At 31.8% G+C, this 22,231-nt stretch overlaps 1 protein-coding gene across 1 annotated transcript in view; it reads right to left on the minus strand.

Annotated features, from left to right (window-relative positions):
• Positions 1 to 1,802: 1,802 nt before the first annotated feature.
• The window catches only part of LOC127834929 (uncharacterized), a 438,004-nt gene continuing 417,575 nt past the window's right edge, over positions 1,803 to 22,231 (minus strand). Inside the window, exon 5 of the transcript XR_008028289.1 lies at positions 1,803 to 1,873. The gene's annotated coding sequence lies outside the window, so the exon portion shown is untranslated. The remainder of the gene's footprint in view (positions 1,874 to 22,231) is intronic.

Below are 22,231 nucleotides of genomic sequence, written 5' to 3' on the forward strand. Positions count from 1 at the left end.
TAATAATCGTTTTCAGTTTCAATACAATTAAACAATGTTTGGACTTGTGTGGGTTCTTATTTTAAAAGCACAATAAGAAATCTTCGGAAGAAGACACTGAATAGATATGCAGTTATATTTGAAAAGTGCGACTACATGATATCATTGCATTTCAGTGGAATGTGAGAGAATACGTTCTAAGTGCATAATGTGATTGTATGTTCGCCATAAGTAGATAATATGCATCGACATGCATGTGCATGCTTATTTAACAACCAATAATCATATGTTGTGTTTTTCTACTTTATCCATGCTTCGTTTCAAAATTAACCTGTGTGCTTTTTTCAACGATTTTGAATTGTATCGGTGACTTTGAAACATAAGCGTGGTGAGTTGTCCTTACTTTGGAACTATTATTTATAAATTATTGTAACTTATATTTTATTGTTACAATGACAGAGCAGCGTAACGGTTAACAAACTGCACCAATGCTTTAGAGTCTCATTCCTTCAATTGAGGTATTTAATGGTAATTAAATTGAATGCGTTTAAATTCCCTATTTTTATTGTTTGATTTGAGTTGTAATGTTATGAGGTTTAATTTTATTTACAATTAAATACTTCATAAATATTGCTGGGCCAAGTGTGAGGTTTAGCGCTCTAAAACCGGTTTAAGTCCCTAATACTTTGCATGAAACGTTTCAAGGAGGTTACCCCAGCTTTATTCTTCTTTGTGTGTACGTTGTTTCGTATTGTGCTGTTTCGTTCTGTTTTGGCAATAAGCAAATTGCCTTAAATAAAGGACCAATACGTTGTATATAATAAGGATGCAATACTGCTCCAGCAGCTGGAGTTTCACTCCTTTATATTGATAAAATACCATTATTTTTTCCCTATAATTGATTCGGAAAATAACATATTTACGAAACAACTGAATGGGTTTAATTATATTTAATCTTTTGTCTTCATGGTGTGTCAGTGATCGATTCAAACTCTCTCAAACTCACTTACATGTACATAAACCATAGATCTTTGTTATCCGCTAAGTATCATTGTTCATAATGCATTTTGATTAATTACGTTTAAATCCATGTTTTGTTTTAATGTGTGTGATGGTGAGCTCAATTGTAGCAATGTCTCCAAAAGGACTATGATAGTGTTTAGTGGGTATTTTCAAAAGAGAAAGTTACCAACACGCTTAGCAACACATATCAATACCATTATCCCAGTCATCAATGTTGTAGTATTTAAGGTCAGTATCATATTAATTAATTTCTAAATGATGCCTACAAATAGGATATAAATCACTCAGATGTTTTTAAATCTGGCAGTTTCATGTCCACTAATTGATGAATACGCATATACAAATTATAGCCTCTTACGAAACCTAAGATGGATTTCATTTCTGAATCATTTGTTTTAAGTTATAGTAATGTTGGGCTGTTAAGATTTTGTTTGGCAAGTTCTGTTTAGCTATGAAACCTTAGGACAGGCCATACAATTTTGATTTTTTGTTATCAACTAGTGTCATGAACCTAAGTAACGAAACCATATTTGCCTGAACTTTACATGCATTGTAAGGGATTTGCGTTTGTGTTACCGCGCTTAAAATATAAATAAACAAAACATGATAAATGTGAACTATGTCTTGGTTTTGGTCGCTTATCATTATTTACCTTATAACGATAAGCCAATATTTGCAATTTTAATATACAGTGATAACACAAACATGAATACATATACATTATAAATATTATTAATTTAAACAAATGTATTTCTCAATGAGTAATATAAGCTAGATTTATATATAATTCCTCAAAATTACATCATTTTCACAAAACATTATATAAATGGTACTTGTAAAGTTTGTTTAAGTTATGTGCAATTATAGAACCCTCGGTTGTTCACACACACAATCTATATCCTTTTTGATAAAAAGATGACATTGTATATAGTATTTTTTCTTAATAATCATGACCCAAGTTTCAAATGTATGATTAACTTATATCCATTTAAGAAGCTAATATATTTGATAGTGTATTGAATGCTAGGAAAATGCCTTAGTCTTCTTTGTTTAATGTGAAATGTAATTGATAAAAATCCTGTAACTTTCATTTAAATCGTAAACATGAAAGTTTTTTTTCGGTACGAATGTTAAAATATAGATGCTGCCGGTTTAATGAAAATGGACTGTGGAACCTTTGGTCTTTAGCATCAACGCGACGTGCCGCAGCTCCATGGAGTGGACGACTGTTGATCGCTAGTCAGATCATGTGTAGACCAAAAAGTTATCGCCTGGATATGATGTAAGTGAAATATCGCTAATTTTGACAGAAATTTCGTCCCCAGCTTCTAAATTTACCAATGTTGAGATGTATGAATTGAACGCGTTGAAATTTCTGTTCATTGTTTGGACAGAAGACGCCAGTTCCACTTCATGTCCGAGTTTGACTTTGTATTTGTACATTGCATGAATAACTAGTTTCCCATTGGTGTTCTCATTTTTATCTCTAATGGATCAATGTCTTCTGTTAAAATAAGGAAGGAGTAAATGTTAAATGTGTCCGTAAGAGGTACAATAAGTCGACCATTCTGGTACCTTACTCCGTATCTCATGAAACCGGTAGTGTAGTCTAAATCTCTGCCATTGAACCAAGACACTACTGTTTCTATATCCACTGATTTCTTTATTTCCAAGCCTACAATAATATAATAAAGAAGTAAAGACAATTTTCAGTTTGGCTTAAATTGCATTTAAAAAATATGCGTTAGTCGACTTATTACACTCTTATATTGTATTATTAATTATAAGATGTTTATAATTTCATGAGAACTTTTTGTAATCTTTATGTCGTGTGTTTCATAGAAAATGTTTTAGTTGTTTTAAACAGCAATTTAAAAAACATAAACCTGTCATTTTGTTTGTGAGCAATCCAACAATCTTTGCAGCGGGTTTCAAGTCTGGAATTGGTGATAGGTAGTCAATGTTCAATTCTATTTGTACATTATCTGAAAAACATAGTATAAACACAAAATAATTATGTTTCATTAAAACCCATATCACTTACATTTTCTAACAAACTCTTTATTGTTGATGAGGTTTTCTTGCAAAATTACGCCACCGTCAGATTTCAAACAAATATGAGTTCTCCCATTGATTGTTTGAATATCCGGCATAGTCCATACCATTATCACCACGGACAATTGTACGATTAACAGAAAAACTATCGAAATTATACCACCGATTTTAATTGCGCCCTCTTTGTCACATTTCAGTCGGTCTAAAACGGAGCATATGCATGTCATTTAAAATATAAAATATAGCACGTTCAGTTAACCGTCCATCGGTGCAATGACTAAGTGTCGGAAAGTGGAATAATTTTAAACCTGATACGTTATTTTCTGATTTATACTTGTTAAAGGGACAATCATCAATGCTTCCGAACATGAGGGTTTATACAAACCTCGAAAGTCATCGTGTTTTAATCATACGCCAAATAATATATATAGAGTATGTGTTTGCTTTCGGGATAATACCATGCTTTATTGTTTTTAGTTAAGTGAGGAAATAATTATTTTAACGAGCGAATTTAAGAGTGACAATGTGTTAATTCTCTGACTTGACTGACAAAATAAATCACATTATCAAACAGAAAGAAAACACATTTTCGTTGTATTTATTTATTTTAATTACTCTTTTGATACTTTCAAGACGTGTCATACCCATACTAATAATTCCGTAATGCGTATAAAAAAGCGATATTCCAGCCTAATGTTAGATTGAAATATATTCGCCGAAGATTTCGAACGTAATTTGTAGATGGCTGCTACCGGTCCTATACATAGACACAATAATGACAAGGGCCCTTATGTATTTGAGGCGACTTGATGCGATCAGACACGATGCAAAATCAAATTTATTAGTGCGCTATGGTCTTGCGTTACAATGTGTTTTAAAAAAATCGTTCCGAAAATAAATACGCAGACATGATGGAAAAAACGAAATATGCTTAATGTAAAACTGTAGAAGATGTGTTCTTGGAACGATAAATGATATGTTTAACTTATTTCATTTTCCTTTTTCTTGCATTGTCAAGATAACTGAAATAGAAAAAGGTGGCATTGAAAACTAGATTTGATGTCGAACTCGTATAAATACCAAGTGATAATAGGCTTGATTTAAAAATTCAGTTTTTTGTGAGCATTTACGGTAGTATAAGCATTTAATTCTTTTTTATACCATAAATTATTCATATCAAATACAAATTTCAAAAAGTAGTCCATCGGAAATGCCTGGTATCGGGTCGTATGAATTCAAACTTTCGTAAGTGAAACGCGTTTAAGAGGCCAACAAACAACGCGACACATTATTGGTAAAACATGTAAGTGGACTATAGTATTGAAATATCAATCCCACTCCACTAACACAATGAAAATTGAGATAAGCATGACTCGTTTCTAAAGGACATCTTATAAAAAAACACACACATAAACCGTTATTTAAATCTAACTTAAAGATCTTAAGATTTGACGATTATTATCAAGTGCACTCCGGTTCGTACAATGCAAACGGTAGGGTATAAATTATATTTGCACCATTCGTCTTAACATTTAAACATGTTTTAAGTTATTTTATGAGGCACGCAAACTGGTCAAATCAAGGCATGTCAATATTATGTAGACATTGGTTGATTCCATTGTATTCATGGACTAGTCATGCGCATTCACTGCATTGAAACCTTAATTTCGCTCCTTTAAGAAAATATTTGTTATTCGTAAATGTGGATAAAGGTTCACAAATGTCAACTTTTGGAATCTGAAAACGGTGCAATCATAAAATAGCTAAAATATGTTAAAAACTTTTATAATATTTTCCTTTCTCTACGAATGTATTCATTGACTTGTGTAAACTAACTAAGGAACCTGATAAAAAACAAAATCAACAAAAAGTAAGACAAATTAAACTTAAAAAACACCTGAGTTGGTCTGATCTGACATATTGGTTTACGTTTAATGAACACATGTATTTAAAGGTACTTTTCTCAAGATTGGATTATTTATTTAGCTGATACAAATAATATATTTTTAGTTATTTTACTGGTATTTTAAAACGTTGTAAAGTGATATAGGGGTTCATACTAACATTAGAATTACGAGATCGTATAATAAGTGTTTATATCACAAATGCAATGCATGTTATAATGTATCGTTGTTCAATAATCACACCTGTATGTTAATTTTGGACAGGTGATAGTCTTTTATTGATAAACACATCATGGTCCATGCACTTGACAAAAAGCCCCTTTCAGTAAATAAGACAATACATGCAAAAATATTCTTCTAAAAGAATATTAAATTAAACATTATGATTAGATTAATCATAAACATTATTGCGATTATACATAACAATATGTTAATTTAAATCACGAGATGCGTGTAAATAATACCCACTTCACTTTGCGCTCAGTTCCAATTATCGAAGATTGCTCACTTGATTTAGACCTAGACCAAGATCATACCATACCAATTTTAGATCGGTAATAATTTACACTCCTTTGGATCGATTTACGTGAATATAATAAACCATAAGCAGAAGAATGTATTTCAGTGTGCGAAAGCATTGATACCAATCTTTTTGACAAATTAAACTATATTAATTACTAACAGCTAAGTGATTCGCTTTGTCGAATTATATTGTAAATTTTTTAATCAAACCACAATTAACGTTCTAAATAAATAAATGTTATTCTAAAATTAAAGTTGACAAAGATTAGATCAGATTTCTGAATAATTGTCGAAACTTCATGGAAATGGCATTTCAAATTATATGATAAGAATGTTTTATTGTCGAAATTTAATATCAGTGTATGAATGTTTAGTCATGAGCGGGTCATTTCTATTGTTATTTGTAACAATGTGTAATTTTCTACCTTAAACACATGCTTGAGATTCGATAACGTAGACAATGCGACCTCAAGTGTACCTAACATATTTTGTCATGCGTAGAATTCCTGTGGTGATTCTGTTTTAAATAATGAGTCTTAAGTGCAACATAGTTGACATTGTATCTGTATAATTTATACGCATTACTTTCATAAAAATGAATAATCGTAAAGAATTACGATTCATAAAAGAATTAAATGAACGCACATGATTCTTTTTAAATCATTATCTACATCAATTAAGTGAATGAGAGGGAATGAATTGTAGAATAAAGTGCATATTCTGACACGATACTTCCTGATCTTTAAACATAAACAAATGATGGCAATTATGAAGGTTCCCATAAACAATTCAGCTGAGCTGTTCATAGCTACATGCAATTCTCATTTGAATTACATCCTTGTGTATCGCGTCAAAGTACTTACTTTTCGGACTACAATTATATTTCGGTGAACGTTCTGATACATGATTTAACAATGCCACGCCTAAACAATGCCCTCGCAACATTATTTTAAATCATTGTTACCTTTTGACTGTGTCTATTGGCAGATAAATAATTCTTAAACCAAATTATTTGCGTACGTTTATTTATTATGAATTGTTGAATTCGTAAATTCATAAATACTTAGAAGCCTATACAGGTCTAACACGTGGTTAAACTATTGAGAATACTTGTATACACATGTTTTCAGAAAAAGGTGACACGTTCATTATAAACTATTTTGTAGTTGTAGGACAGACTATGAGCCGACAGTCTGCCAATATTGGCCCGTGCATTCAATACTTCCTGCTTGCGTTTGGCGAATTGGATTTTTACCTTTCAGTTTAATGTTGTAACGTCAACGATTGGAAAGCACCTTAATTAACTTTTCTGTCTTTATTTGACCCCAGTATTAAATTTGAGCATGTACAATCAGTGTTGCAGCTGTGAAACTGTATTGGGTATTTTTCTTTGTTCGCTTATCTGGATTTAAATCAATAACGAGTGGTATGCGTTACTAATGAACATGGCTGAACAAAAGATTGAGGAAGTACATTTGATTCGCATGAAGTTGCATTTTTCATCTACTTAAATATCAATAAAACGATTTAGTTTGTTTAACTATATATAGCTATTCATGTTTGTTGAAATAGAAGAATGCGTTGCTCGTATACTATTATTCTACAAATACTACGAAACAAGTACATCTTCCTTTTAACTTTTCAATTAGGAAGACACATATTTCATATTTTAGTGTATATACCAGATTATTTACGGGGCAAGCTGTTTTGTAAGATAAGCTTTACAAAATACCTACTTTTATCTTTGGTATTGTAAATTGTTGAACAAATGCGAAAACAAATTTTTACATTCAAATTCAGAACTGCATACAATAATTATATTTAAACGCTGCAGCCTGAATTGTATTTTGTAACTGAAATTTAAATGAACATATATCACTTGCCATAATTCTTTAAATTATTTCTTCTTTAAGGCAATTCATACATGTACTAAAACAACTAAAACATGTTATTAGAAAATACATTTCCCCGTTAATGACATATCCTTTAATTATGGCATTGCAAACATAAATGAATCAATTAATTTAACTGATTTTGGGTTTATCGGTTGTTTAATACTTACCGAAAAATATACTTAGCCGTTTCGTATTAAATTTACTTATAAATTCAAACAATTAAAATTGAAGTATTAATTTCAAAGCCGATTGTTTTAAAGATCGAAAACATGAATTTTGATTAGTCGCGATATAAGCATGGTTAAATTATGTAAACACTTATTTAATATAACGGGTTCCGAAACACAAAATATAGTTTCACGATCAGAAATAACTAATGTTATCACAAGGCTATGTTAAGTAACTATTTACAAAGATAGCTATTGTCTGATCATGCCTGTGTTTTTGGAAATGACATATACATGTAAACCCAACAGATGCGTGTCTTAAAAGACTCAGCATTATATATTCACCAGTATGACTGATATGATAAGGGATGTTAATATTCGATGTATTACTGTGTCATAACTTAACATTAGACAACAAGTCATAGCTTCGGAAACTTCGATTCCCGTGCACACGTTGAGCTGAAGACTTGTGCTGTATTATCTGGTTATTGCTAGATAATGGCAAATGATATCTGATAAGTACAACTCATCTTTAAATCAAGTTTTAAGTTAAATTTGTCAATACACATCATCTGACTACACAGCAAAACTTGGCGCCTATTTATCTACACAGTCGAGGACTTAAGCTTCAGAATAACCGATACTCTCAAACTGTAATGTTCCAACTATTATTTGCCGATGTGTCTAGCTGGACATTGAACACCTCAAATCGCATCATTATTCATCTCAAAGAATGTGCCTATGGTTGAAGCAATACTGATTGCATTCTTAAAGTCAAACTCTGAATTTATTCGGTGTAAGTACGTTCCCTATTTTCAAGTATAAGAATGACTTTGCGAATACAGGTAAGAACTCTACTATTTGGCGAAACGTTACATCAAAGTTCGAATGCGAATCATTGAATATATATTGCTTATACGTGGGGATCATTAAACATTGCACTTGGCAGTATTGTCAGAATTTTGACCAGGTATAACGAATTGTCTTTTTTTCGGAATGTCAACATCATGGATTTTAAGATGTTGCCTGGAAAACGCAATGGCGGATCATTTAACATTTAGCATAGATTCTGAATACTATGGTGTTTACAATTACGTTTGCACCAAAATGACCTATTTTAATCTCTTATGGAATAAACCTATAGAGCTTTTCAACGAAGTGATGTATTTGCAAGTTGGCGGTTTACACCGCAAAACAAAGCATAATGAGCCGGCATGGTAACTGGAATGATGGTTCAAAGTTTTTCTCACTATTCTTGCTTTAATTTTGCTTATATATTGCAGTACATAATAATGAGTAGCCGATTCGTTGTCGATATAATTATGAAAGGTTTTCGATCAAAGGATCGATACGTATTAACAATAGCGAACCACGTATTGTATATGTTATCGTTTTCCTTAAGGTATTGTTGGTATTAACAGATTGCGCGTCATTATTTAGTCTGTGTTGGTTTTGATATATTGGACTTATATTGTCGTTGATGAATAGGGTGTGGTGATGCATCGTTGTTGTTTTTTCATACCGCCCTGAGCTGTTGAGTGTGCAAGTATTGGATTAAACATAATAAATAGTAATACATCAAGTTATCCTAATTTCCAAGATAAAAATAGTTCGATGTTCCCCAATTGTATCACTGATAAAGCAATACCTAAACAGACAACGTTGTTTCCGATGTCGCTATTTAATAGTTTGAGAAATTCATCTCTTTTTCGCCATCATGATAACCGGCAACTTAAGCGCACCTACATGATCGGCTTAACTTCGAAGTATATACCTGAGACAAAAGTTTGCCACTCGTAATCTCCTTGGAGCTTTCTGCTGTCATTCCGAATCATGCGAATTGCGCTGAGTAGATTTCACATGCCTTTCGCGTTCAATGAATAGGAATGCAGTTGTAAAAAATGTGAGCTTCGAGAGAAAATAGATGCGGAACTTTTTGTAACAGTTGGCAGTTAGCATCTTTGACAATAGAGACATTAGTATAAGCAAACTTATTAAAACCAAGTTATTATTGCATTTTGGCAATAGATGACATAGAACGGGAACTGTGGATAAAAATAGTTTAGTATAACGCGAACCATATCGTGTTTTAAATGGTTTAATCTTCTGCGATGGCGCTGATGTAAATAGCTTTTGCCGATCTGGAAAGTCAAAAACTGTGACTTCATCCTAAATAAACCGTTTTGTGTTGTTTCTTTTTTGGATACCCATGTGGTTAGATCTGAATGTATGTTATGTCGAAACATTATAGACGGTTACAGTAAGGAGTAAACATGGTTCAGTGCATAGCAAATAAAGAATAGATATGCGGAAATCTCCCCATTTTCGTATCCTCTTTGGATTTTTTATAGGGGAACCCAAATACAATAATGCGTTGTGCAGATGAAATACCGTACATGGTCAATATGAACCTCTGCAAAGAAAAAGTTTTGATAAAATTATCAGAAGTGTATGAGTAGAAAATTTAAACTTTGTATAGAAAACTTGTTATTATATATAATAAGATATTCAGACAGAGTATATCAACACAATCTGAACACATACACAGTATAAATTAACATAATAATATTATTACTACGGAAAGGAAAGTATTTCCCCGTTTGCGTTTATTTAGACATTCAGTATGTGTCACTAAGGATTACAAATTACATAACTAGCTTATCGTATATTATCGTATCATACTTGATCGTGTGCATATGCAGTCATTCTGGATAACCTTGAGGTGAACGATTGGTTTTCTAAGTAATCTAGGTTTGGTTATCTCGCTACCAGAACAAAGTTAAATAGATCAATTGTCCTGTCATGTGTGAAACTTATCATGGATATCAGCTGATTAACAACACTAGCGGTCACAACACAGGTCATGGAAACACGAAGGTAATATGGCAGTTCGATGCTAAAGTCAATGTTCACGTAGTAACGTAGGTTTGAGTGATATGAATGTCATTGTATTCATAAGAACGCATTAGAACGCATTCCATTTACAAATGTATTGACAGGATTTGGTGGACAGTTTTTTTTAGACTGTTTTTTGGGTGTTTATTTAGTTGATATTTATTATTCAGTGTTTATAAGTGTTATTCAGGTGACATACTGCCTTCATTAAGTATGAATATCGATTTAAGGCGCATATTAGTATTACTTTAAGGATAGTACAAACACCGGTTATTGCCGAAAACCATAAATAAACTCACACTGACATGAAAGGAGCTTGAACTTCTGGTGAAATGGGACCACTTGACACCAATCGTCAAACTGGTTAATGCCATGTTGATTATTAGTAATATTTCTATAAGTGACTTTGAATGCACAATTTATTAGCATTAATATTAATTCGATGGATATTCGATGTTTAGTATTAAAAGTAATTTAAGTAAATACGTAAATAATGTACAGAATTTAACCTATCATGAACTGTTTTGTTCATGTCTTGGTCATGTCTTAGTCCCGATACAATCTCAGTAACACCTATGTCCATGGAACTAGGTATACATATATATGTGGCTAGGTGGCTGCGACGTGAGTTTATGAGCTTTGGCGATCAAAACATTTTTATTTCATTTTCAAGAAAACAATTCCCAGCTACCTGAGCTCGTGTTGTTCTTGTCACAACATCGCGTGACAAAGGCGTTACAACACATATTGTTATCAAAGACCATCACACATCTAAAATAGTGTTTAACATACGATTGGATCAGTGAGTTTAACAAGTGACATAAAGTTTATTTCATTTTGCTCTGATTACGTGTTAAATAATTCACTATGAATACGACAGAGACGGTTTATCAAAAGTATGTATTAATATCTGAATAAATAAACAAACAAACATACATTGCAGTTATAATATTGACTTAACACAATATTTACAGTTTATTATTTGTAGTAGTCGGCTCGCTTTATTAATAAGATTGCATAATCAGTATGCATCAACTTGAGACACTTAGGTTGATAATTAGTTCATACCATAATCACACCATAATCATGATAAACGTAATTATTCTGAGGGCAAAATTCAAAGTATTTCACCGACATTGATAAATATCTTCAAATAATACTTGTATAGAGCTGAATACCTGTCTCTTTGCCACATTTTCTGTTCTTTGAAATGTCATCTCCAAGAATTATATTCGAGGTAGCGACGTAGGAGTTCTAGAAAGTTACCATGAACGCAATGTTTTTTTTAATACTTTAGTACACGGTGAAGTAAGAGAACAGACCTAGTGTACATAGAAAATAGTTAGACGTATGTTTGATTATAATCATTCAAATTTAACTATGACATTGACCTTAAATGTTGCCGCCAATTATTACGATTTCTTTTAAGATGCATTCCTGTGATCTAGTATACATGCTAGTCTACTTTAACTTGTCCTTACTTGTATTTTATGTGTTACCTGTCGTGAAAGAATAGCAACTAAAGTGCAATTATTTCGATCGACATCCTCATACAGTTTAATTTAATTGGAATCGCAACGCGGTGAAACGTGGAATATCAATAAAATTCTAGACGTGCAACACTAAATCTTACAGCACGGTCATAAAGAAGTTTTCTTCTTTTGAGGACGTTTCACTTTTAAATGACGGATAACCAAAATATAGAAAAGAGATATAAACAACACTTAACGACTACATTATCCACCAGTTCATTGATTTCTATGATTTATTCGTTGTAAAACATAAGCTGACGTATTTCTATCGAAATGTTTTATACTGGTAGATAGTGTACGCGAAAACATTTTATCTCAAATTTCCAGTTCCTTATTTGTGTCAATATATCATAGTATGGATATTGTTATGTTCGCTTAAAAGTATAAATGTATGTTGTTTCATTGTGTAATAACTTTTCAAGACGTATTTTCACCGGTGTAATGCATAACTGAAATGTCCTTTTCTAATCGGTCACCATAGATTCAACAAATTTAAGTAACGTTTTATGTTACGAGATGAGTCAACTAATTTATCCTGTTTTGTAAAGGAAGTGATAACTTATTTGTATAAAGGCAAGAGGATGGTAACATTAATTTCAAAAGGTTCATGTTTGTCTACATTTGACATTCAAGCCAGGTAGACAGCTATGTGCGGTGCACGGTACTTTTCACTCTTGATATGCGCTCGCCTTATATATCGTCTCGAATGCCATGCATATGTTTGCAGACATTTAATTAGTAACATGATAATGTTTCATTTTATTCCGTTTTATTTTAGAATTTTGTTAATTATTTAAATACATCCGCTATAGAGCGGCGCATGATATCAGGTGTAATATATAATTAACTTGAAATTATTATGACAGTTTAAAAAAAATACGGAGAACACCGTGGCATTTAAGTACTGTTTGAAATATATTACATCATCTTACAATGGTATACATCATGCACCTGTATACTTTATTAAAACGTTTTTATTTTCCATACAGAATATTAGTAATTTGAAATTTCGTAATGAAATGAATTAAATTTACCAATACATGCTAATGGTTCACACATACTTCACGACTAAATTCCGTCCAGATCAAGACGGATTTCTGCTTTCTTTCTTTCTTATTTATGCAAATCCGTGATATGTTCTATATACTTGAATACGTAATCTTCAAAAACGTTAATTGAAAATGAAATCTGTATTATAAATAGAAAAAAAATTGTGGCAATATCTTATTCGACCGTAATAAAGTGTTGTGTATGATATATTTATTCTCTAAATCAGTCATATCTCTGCGGAGTAGTGTTATTTACTAAATGTAGTTTCTCTTTTGATTACTTGCGTTCATTAATTACCTGTAACGATTGAATTAAAATTTGCTAGGTAAGGTGCAATACACTAGCTATAAAACTCAAACTACATTATTTATCAAGTCTTTGCCCTTCTAAATGTTGTGAACTTATACTTTTGTTGTGCACCTCTTTTATCCCAATGCATTATACGAATGGCTTTATCATTTTAATAGTGTTTGCATATATTTTATCTATTGATTAAAACCGGTTAAAAGGTAAACGATTTTTTTCGTTAGGTGAAGCATCTCATTCTGTTCATGCTTTTAATTTAGATATTTGTTTCACTGTGTGATGTAAATATAAAACAATGACCAGGTTTCCAGATCCGGTCAAAGTGAAACCTTGATTGATATTGTAATTATTTTACTTTATAAGTACAGTAGATAACATATTTCAAATATGTAATATATGAAGAAGTTCCAAAATCACATGTGAAACGGAATTCCTTGTTCAGACCGAGAATGATTATGCATGAGTTGAATTTGATAAGGTTATTATTTTTTATAAAGCTCTAACAAACTTTGAAATAAATTTGTTTACACAATGCGTTCGTTAATAGATAATGATCATTACATATGGGAAACAAAAAGCGTGTGTAACGCTTGTCATTAATTATTTAGAAAAAAATATCACCAACATTATGATGGAAACCTTTAAACTAACTCTATAATTCAAAATCCTGCGTGTCAACATCGTTTGCTTTTGCTTCCAGATTCTCGGAACAGAGCCCCAGGTAAGGCAATATTCGCCTTTTTTTTCTCCGTCTTATCAGCATTATTAAAAACCATTCAAAATATGACATTTACCTTACTGCTTTCACCAAATGACATTTGTCAAAAGTACAAAGAGCTATTAGAAAGTCTCTTTTTGAATATAAAACATATGGTTTACACGAAATTTCTTGGGGAAAAAAAGACGTAAATGTTGGTTTGTATTGGTGATGGACAATACAAATGATTGATCAAATATCGCAATTTGTTCTGTACATGACTTAGCTGCATCACACATACATTGAAAACGACAGATTATGCGACACATTTCTCATTAGTTGGTACTTTTGATAATGTAATTTTTACAATGTACATAAAACACAGAAATAACGTTTGAAAATAAAGAAAGGTAACCGGCCTACGCGAATCATTTCATTTTTTTCTTGCATTTTATTACTTCAAACACATTAAGAATCAATTATTTACTTACATTCCACCCGATACGACTCGAGTTATACAGTTCAAGCCTAAGGGTAACAGAGTTACGCTGTATGGACTGTCAAAGGTATTACCATCATACCATTTGGTATGGGGTTAACCTCTAGATAGTCTGGCTCAAATAACTATAAATAAATAGTTTATTTATAGGTGAAGAAGGAAAAGGGTAGTGCTGCAGCGAATCCAAAATTTCAATCGGATCCGAATTCGAATTCAAAGGCCCGGATATCGAATATCGGTTCGAATCCTAATTTGAAATTAAAAATACGAAAAATAAATCATAATTTATATTGCTATAACCAAATTGATGTTTTGAAACACCAGAAGTAATATATTTCTTATGAAAAAAGTAATTTACTTGTATTATTATTATAAACTTTACAGCTACTAATATTTATACTACTTTAGCAGCATTAGTAGATGCAGCTGCAGCCGCAACAGCAGTAGTGGAAGCAGAAATAACGACATCAAAAACAAATACTAAGTAGATGAAAACAAATAAATGGACTTACGTTGTTCGAACAAACTTTTATACCCGGGTCCAGATTCCGTAAATTTCTCAAAGACTATCAAGATCGCACATAAACGAAAAAGTGTAAGCATTTTAACGACAAACATTAATAATTATGCCTCATATTAAACACATCTATGTCAGTCAGATATAATATGAATAACGCTGTATTTTAACAAGCAATAAACGCATCACACGCAATCTGCAATAAGTATCAATAAAATGCTTCGTAAAGACCACTTATAAGCCAGAATTAGTATGCTGATCAAAAAACCCGAAATGCTTCCACACGAAAAGTATTAGTTCGAAAGAAACAATTACCGCAAAGGAAAAGGTTAAACTCAAATAAGATCCGGATTCGAAACCGATTTTACCAATCACGGTTTAATCCGCGAATCCTCGTTTGGAAACGCGAATCTCGGATATTTCGGATATCCGTTGCAGCCCTAGAAAAGTGATTAGGCTAAGAAATCTCGATCATCTCGATTAAAACTAATGAAAGATAAACGCCCATTTAGGTATTTAACTCAATAAAGAAGTGAAATATTGAATGTAAATATTTATTTTATTCAAGTAATGTAGAACATTTTAAGATATAATATAATACAAACCTAAGTGCATCTGAGTCGTATCGGTGTATATTCAATGAGCGCATTATTAGTATAACTTAAGGGCGAATATCCTCTTACATAGTTCTAGTTTCGTCTATAGCGTTGCAATTACGATTCCAGACAGGCTAACCACGCCCTTAAGTTGATAACGTGCGATATAGAATTTAATTAATTACAAGAAATGTCATGATTGTAATTCAAAACTCAGTACTGAGTATGTTACCTGATATGTTACCAAGTCATGTATGAAAACTATATTACCAATTTTTGTAACTTTATATTAATATAAAGAAGTGAAACTCCAGCTGCTGAAGCAGTATTATATTCTTAGTATATACAATTTTGTGGTCCTTTATTTAAGGCAAGTGGCCAATTGCCAACACAGAACGAAACAGCACATTCAATACGAACAGCGTTCACACATAGAAGAATAAAGCTTAGGTCACCGCCTTGGAACGGTCAATGCAAAGCACCGGGGGTTTGAACTGGTTTAGAGCGCTCAACCTCACTCTTGGAACAGCAATATCTATGATACATATACGTGTAAAGTAATATTTAACCTTATAGCATTTAAACTCAAATAAAACAATAATAAAATGGAAATAAAAACTTATTGAAATGAATAACCATTTAATTGTTCAATGGTAAGAAGTAGACCAGAGCAACAGAGTTACAAAGACATAGACAAAATACTTATATAGTACAAATTAAACTAATGCACAAAAAGCAATATGGTAGTATTTGCAACATATGAGTGCATAATCTTTAAGAAAAATGCTCTGCTGCTGGCAAGGTGCCATTTATAAAGGGTCGTTGACTTCTAAACGGTATTGTTTTCGAGAGTTAACAGTGTAATTGTTGTATCCGAATAATGTGCGGTATGTCTACAAAATTGTGATGCGCAACGCCAATTGTGAACAATACAAAAGATCTTGTATATCTATGCGCTAACAAGTTGATCACAAGCTTTCCATGATGTTTGCGCGTATGACGTACCTTTTTACAGTGTTTGAATATAATTGTTTTTCTTTTGGCAAATCAGTTGGTTTAAAAGAATTTCACGTGCAGATCATTTTGCAAATCAACCTTATTGGTTGGTATTTTCATGTATAAATATTAATTACAAAAAAGCAAAAATCCAGCTTAAAAGGCACATGTTAATGGTTTCGCTTGAAAAATATATGGCACCTGTATACTTTTTATAAAATATGTGAACTGGAAATTAAAAAGCTTTTAAAAACATATCCTTATTTATAGAAAATTATTGGTTTGGACAAACTCTTGCTTAATCCTACTTCTTAATAAATGCTTATTCAGTAACGTTTGTCGGATGATCATATGTTGGACATTTGGATCTAGTTTATACATCGAATATTTTATTTTTATTGAATATGGGTAAACGAATATTCTAACATAATGTCATGATTTGTTCCCATATCTGATGCAAACAAATATGAAACAGTCTTCGACTGGTTTCGTTTCTTTCGAAAACTTGCACACAGTGTAAACCTTACTCAAACCAATGTGGTAAGTCATGCGGAAAGTGTATGTAAATATTTCACGTGAACGGCATACGAGCATTATATTTAGTTATTTTCTCGTGGCTTAACATGCACAGTATGATTTAAGTGTGCGGTTGTATATATACATGTTATTAAACGGTTCTCAATCGATGATAAAGTGATATTGGAATTTTAACTACGATAACTGTTATGGCTTCCGATTTTTTAAAACGCAGTGCGGACATTTCAATAATCCCCATTGTCCGATTAATTATGCAATTAATCAATAATACAATCAGCTCAAGCACGCATTGATGATGACAATATACGAAATATTATACTGCACATAATCTTACAGACAAAGAATGCATCTGTCTCTATAGCGCGAACACGGTATTTTACTACTGCAAGCGAAATGCACATTTATTCCTTAAACCACGGTTTAACAGTTAACTATATAGTTAAGAGACTTTGAACCCGGGTTCAAAGTGCCGTTTGCACATTAATTCCTTAAACCTGGGTTTAAGGAATTAATGTGCAAACAGGATTTTGAACCCGGGTTTAAGGAATTAATGTGCAAACGGCACTTTGAACCCGGGATCAAAGACTCTTGACTATATAGTTAACTGTTGAACCGTGGTTTACGGAATTAATGTGCATTTCGCTTGCCATATTTTACAACATCTTAACAGCACTAGGGTGAAAGCTGAAGTGAACTGTCGTTTTATAACATATGTTTTTCATTAAATAAGTTATTCAAATAGTTAAGTAAGCAAACCATGCGATTTTATTATAAGATTTTTTGGACAATTATATAACAATATATGGTATAAAGTTGATTTAAATATCCCTTTGTTTTGCATCACGATTTTTGTAAAATATTACGATGCAATTTTGGTTGTGTAAAACTTGTTTAATATATGTCAGTAGAAGATGTACACATATCAACAAACTTATACGTGCTTAATGTTGCATGATCAATACAATAAAACTAACTCTGTCAAAGCGTAATTCATCTTATTATCTCCCTGTGATAATTTAAGTTGTTTGTTACATATCGGAGCAATGTTTAATTAATTGCTTTATGCGAAAAGAACAATGGCATTATTTATATAAGACCGTCTTTTGTTCTCTTACATTTCTAAAACTATAGCTTTTTACACCAATCAAGACAATCGACTCAAAATGAAAACAAAAACAATGTAAATTGTCAATAGGATTGAAAAGAACAAAGTCATGTCAATTATAAAATTACATTTAAAATAGACTCATACATACTGAAATTCAAGCCGATAAAAACAGATATTTGACTTAATCGTTTCATACTTTTTGAAGACTGTCTACATTCTATGTAAAATAGTCTGGAAACCTCAACAGTTTTTAGCTCTACTGGCCGAATGCCTGAAGAGCTTATGTCATGGCGTGGTTTCCGTCGTCCGTCCGTGCGTGCGTGCGTTAGACTGTTTCTTGTTTACGCGATAAAGTCCACAGTTTTCATCCGATTCTTTTTAAACTCGTTCCATGTCTTTATATTAATGAGGTCTCGAACCCTATTGAAAATGGGTTACATCAGAGTAAAAAGTCAAGAATTATCTGTCCTTGAATTTGTGAAAATTGTGAAATAAGGCTTGTTTACGCAATACAGTCCACAGTTTTCATATGATTCTATTCAAACTTGATGAGTGTCTTTATATTAATAAGGACTCGAACCTTATTGAAAATGGGTTACATCAAAGTAAAAAGTCCAGAATTATCTCCCCTTGAATTTGAGAAAATTGTGAAATAAGGCTTGTTTACGCAATAAAGTCCATAGTTTTTATCCAATTATTTGCCAACTTGCACAGTGTCTTTATCTGAATGATGAGTCAAATCCTATTGAAAATGAGAAATATCGGAGTTATAAGTTCAGAATTATCTCCCCTTGAATTTGAGAAAAAAATGAAAATTCTGTTTCTTAATGTGATAAAGTCCATAATTTTCATCCAATTCTTGGCAAACTTGCTCTGTGTCTTTTTACCAATGAGGACTCAAACCCATTTTTTAAAAAGAGCAATATCGAAGCATTTAATCCAGAATGACTTCCCCTTGAATATGAGAAAATTTTGAAATCCCGCTTGTTTACGCAATTAATTCCACAATTTTCATCCAATTATTTCCAAGTTTGCACAGAATCTTCATATCAATGAGGACTTGAACCCTATTGAATATGAGCAGTATCGTAATTGAACTGATATTTTGAATTGATGAAAATGACATAAACAATAATTATGAAAACTGTTTCCCAATGTTGTTAACCATTCCAGCCAGTTGAGCGATTCAGGTCCTGGTGGGCATCTTGTTCAATTTTCAATTTCATCAATTTATTGCGTACGTTTTAACTTAAAATATTTAAAAGAATCACTATTTATTACCATTTTTCTAAACGTTTACAGAGTCAATTATTATTAGTCATGGCAATCTTTCAGATGCGCAAATAAAATTAAAATGTTAAAATCATTCAAAGTATGCTAGCATAAATTTAATGTTTGTGTCATATAGATTGCCGTTCTGAGTTATTAAGTGGAAATCGTATTTCTTCTTTCATGGCGGCGACCTTCATTATTATCCGACTCACATTATGTACAATGTATAATGTCATAAAATAGCTTAACTTAATCTCAATTTCTGTAAGAGAAAAACTAGTCTATTTTTAAAACTTTTAAACTTGACGTTTAATCATGCCACCTACACAATATGAAACCAAAAGCAGGTTTATAATATAATGTTTCCATGTAAAATGTTTCTATAATCTAGCTCAATCGTTATGAAATAATTGAGTTGAATTCTACTTTAAGTAATTCATACATGAATTCTTATTTCTAAACACAATAATGCACGTTTTTATTTATAAATTGCATGACGTTAGTAATAGCATTTCTTTATTTAGATGCATTATTTCGTGAATAAAAATCAAACAATAGTTCTGTATCACGAATTATAATCGGGTTTAAATGATGTTTTTGTTTACTTTTCAATATGCTTCTTGCTTCTCGATTTTTTGCAACAGAAACTTATTTCTAAGTGCATGTACAACATCATTAATCAAAGCGCTGTAGGCACTGAACGCCTGGCGCTAGATTTAGTGTGCTTGAGAAGAGGTTAAGTGACTTAACTGACGTAAATGTTAACGGATCCACACTCTTTTACTGCCAGATACAGTGTACATGGCTGCTGACCTTATAAAGTTGAAGATTTAGCGTAAGAAGTAGAGCAACGTAAAATGCATTTAGGATGTTTTGTCTGAATTTCTCCTTTTGTCCGAATTTATACGTATTGACCCTAACGGTTGAGTGCAGAACCTCAGTGACATTAAGAAAAGACAATATTTGTGTATATACTACAGTGTTCATAGACGGTGGAGGACTACACGATACTCGTGGTGGGGACGATAACCTTGTGTTCAACTCTACGAATCTGGTAGAGGTTCGTCTACATAGGTGGTGATGCTATACAACAACAACAACAACATGGCCGCAAACAACTGTTATTGTTGGCGTCAAATCAATCACTTTCAATAGCCTAAAATAGCTTTCTATTACATAATTAACTGATCAGGGAAACACCCATACTTCCTTTGTAATGTGTATACAAAAAAAAATACACTTACTCTGATAACGAACGGTGTACATATTTTGTACTTTGTCTCACGTACTTTGCGCAGTGAAATACCATATCCGGTTACTTCGTCTATTTCCGAGAATTATCGTGAATATTTGTTGTTGTTTTTTTTCATTTTTTTCTGAAATGTCTTGTTAACGCAAAATAAAATAACAATATTTTAAAATATGTTTATAAATACCAAATATAATGTCTTCAAAAAGCGTCTCAGAAAAAAGTTCTTCTTACTGTCTCCGTAAACACGTATCTTTTCGGCCTAAACCGTCAAGTGAGTAAACTTATTCTCGCATGAATATGTAAACAATAAAAACTATGTCGTAGCCAATGCTGATCAATTTTTCTTCAATAATATTTGTTTACGCTTTTTATGACACTGTCATGTAATATAGTGATGTTCTGTATTACAAGGCGGGTTATTGAGATCTGCGAAAGCTACTTTTATTGCGCATGAATTTAGTGGTAAATCGGATTTTGGAAATTTGGTTTTTGGCAGCCAGCCGATTCGGATAGGCTCAGAAAATTGGTATCATTGCTATACGCCCCAGGCCAAAAACAACACTGATCTTTCAGAGTAGCAGTATAACACAGAAGAGACTCTTTTGTTTTAAATTCTATCTGGTAGAATGATTTCATCTCTATAGTTCCCAAATGTAAGCAAAATATATGTCATAAATAATATCTTATATATAAACATCATGTATTAGAACTATAATAAACTGCATGGTTTTTCCATCTATTTCCAATTAAAATAATTTGAAAAAAAAAGATTACATTAATTATATGCAATTACTATTGTCTCACTAAATATAACAATTGTACGAAAGTCGTCCGAAGTTTCAACTGTTAAATTTGTTTGTTGAACTAGCAAGGTGTAATAAACTAAACTATATGTTATCATTAAATTTATAGAAGCTGATAAAAAACGTTTTTTTTTTATAACTAAAACCGCCAGTAACAGTGTGACAAAACAATATTTATTGAATATTGCAAACAAATCTATCTGGTATTCAAACTAGATTGAGCTGTCCTGAATACATTTTTTTTTCGTTTTTAACTTCTATGTATTGGATAATAACAAACATTTTTAAAGAATTTATTGCATGGCAAACACACACGGCAAAAGTAAATGACACATATATAATGTTGAAATCTATAGTTGGAAAATGTTCATCGCAGTAAATTATAGTACTAGAACTAAAGGTTATCTACACAATCTAACATTTTCATTACTAGTGTAATTTAATATTCTGAATTGCTAACAAAGGTTTGGTTGAGAATGTTTATAATAGCAACACGATTGTGAATGTTTTATAGATTCGAATTATTAAGCGATGAATAATACAGTGTCTTAATTTATATTGATTTAAACAAAATGTATGAGGAAATAATATTTTTAAGTGATTTAATGAAATAAAGTTGTTCTTAT

This window comes from Dreissena polymorpha, chromosome 6, assembly GCF_020536995.1.
Source record: "Dreissena polymorpha isolate Duluth1 chromosome 6, UMN_Dpol_1.0, whole genome shotgun sequence".
NCBI lineage: Eukaryota > Metazoa > Mollusca > Bivalvia > Myida > Dreissenidae > Dreissena > Dreissena polymorpha.